The sequence below is a fragment of the Chrysochloris asiatica genome, unplaced genomic scaffold (assembly GCF_000296735.1).
Source record: "Chrysochloris asiatica unplaced genomic scaffold, ChrAsi1.0 scaffold00199, whole genome shotgun sequence".
Classification (NCBI taxonomy): domain Eukaryota; kingdom Metazoa; phylum Chordata; class Mammalia; order Afrosoricida; family Chrysochloridae; genus Chrysochloris; species Chrysochloris asiatica.
The window spans coordinates 3394721-3396996 of NW_006408717.1; positions in this window are offsets into that span (position 1 = coordinate 3394721).

Below are 2276 nucleotides of genomic sequence, written 5' to 3' on the forward strand. Positions count from 1 at the left end.
CTGAAAGCTAAGAGGACTTAATATACTGATGAAGATCAAACACCACAGTTCAGTATAGGTTGTATCTCAATGTAAAGAAAATAAAAATCCTCACCATTGGACTAACAAATCGCATCATGATCAATGGAGAAAAGACTGAAGTTGTCAAAGACTTTATTGTGCTTGGATCCACTGTCATCATTCATGGAGGCAGCTGTCAGTAAATCAAACAATGTATTGCAAATCTGCTGCGTACGACCTTTTTAAAATATTCAAGAGCAAAGATACCAGTTTGAGAACTAAGGTGCACCTGACCCAAGCCATGATATTTTAAATAGCTTCATATGCATGTGAACGTTGTACAGTGAATAAGGAAGACCACAGAAGAATTGATGCATTTGAGTTATGGTGTTAGAGAAGAATATTTAAAGTACCATGGACCACTAAAAGAACAAACAAATCTGTACTGGAAAAGGCATGGCCAGAATGCTCCTTAGAAGACAGGATGGCAAGACTTTGTCTCCCATACTTTGGACATATCAGGAGGCACCAGTCCTTTGAGTAGGACATCATGCTAGTTAAAGTGGAGGGTAAGCCAAAAAAAGACTTAGGTCCCCAGTGAGATGGATTGGCACGGTGGCGGCAGCAATGGGCTCAAGCTTAACAATTGTTGCTAGGATGACACAGGACCGGACAGTGTTTCCTTTTTGTGATTCTTAAGGTGCTATGAATCTGAGAGGACTCAACAGTACCTAATAACAACAATAACAACAGTGTAGTAGGTTACAAGTTAGGCTGCTAACTGGAAGGTCAACAGTTCAAGTCTATCAGCCACTCCACAGGAGAAAGATGAGGCTTTCTACACATAAAGATTTATAGCCTTGGAAGCCCTATACAGGGTTACTGTGATTTGGGACCAACTCCAATGCACACAGCCACCACCACCACCACTACCACCTCCTGCATTTGATTTTATTTCTACAGCCTTCTTCTCTGTTCCAGTCGTTGTGTCTAATTTCTCTGGAACACTCTTAGCCAGAGAACTAACAACATGGGAAATTCTTTTGTTCGCATAAATCTTTGTTGAAATATTGTTTTTTAGTGCTCTCAAATCGATTCCAATTTGTAGCAACCCTATATAAAGTTTCTGAGGCTGTAAATCATTTCGGGAGCAAACAGCCTAATCTTTCTCCCACTGAGTGACTGGAGGACTTGAACCGTCAATTTAGAAGGTGTTCAAATATCACTTTCTAAAGGAAGATACTCTACCTATTTTTAAAAATCACACCCCTGCCCTTCCAGCTCTCCCAAACCATCTTGTACTCTGTTCTTTATTTTCATAGCACTTAATATACGGTATTAACAATTATATTGTTAATATAAGGTGTTAATAATTATACTATTAATCAGATGTTAATAATTATATTATTGATATAAGGTGTTGGTAATTATATTGTTACTATAAGATGTTAATAGTTATATTACTAATATAAGGTGTTAATAATTATATTATTACTATATTGTTGTTGTTAAGTACCGTGGAGTCGGTTCCGACTCATAGTGACCCTGCTCAGGGTTTCCAATAAGGTATTAATAATTATATTATTAATATAAGGTATTCATAGCTATATTATTAGTTGTTGCTATGTGCCGTGGAGTCGGTTCTGACTCATAGCGACCCTGTGCAGGGTTTCCAAGGCTATAAATCTTTATGGGAGCAGAAAGCCTCATCTTTCTCCCATGGAACAAGCTGGTAGTTTCAAACTGCTGACCTTGAGGTTGGCAGCCCGACTCGTAACCACTATGCTACCAGAGCTGTTAATTATATTGTTAATGTAAGGTATTAATAATTATATGATTAACATAAGCTGTTAGTAATTATATTGTTAATATAAGCCATTAGTCATTATATTATTAATGTAATACATTAATATATTGTTAATATAGGGTGTTAATAATTATATGGTTATCATAATGTATTAATATAAGGTATTCAGTGCTTTGAAAATGAAGAACAGAGTACAAGAAGGTTTGGGAATGCTGGAAGGGCAGGGGTGTAATTTTTTAAAGTAGATAGAGTATCTTCATTTATAAAGTGACATTTGAACACCTTCTAAATCAATAGTTCGAGGTCTCCAGTCACTCATTGGGAGAAAAAAAAGGCTGTCTGCTCCCAAAATTATTTACAGCCTCGTAATACCTTATACCAGCCGCTCCGCGGGAGAAAGATGAGGCTTTCTACTCCCGTAAGGATTTACACCCTCGGAAACCCTGTACAGGGTCGCTATGGGTCGGAA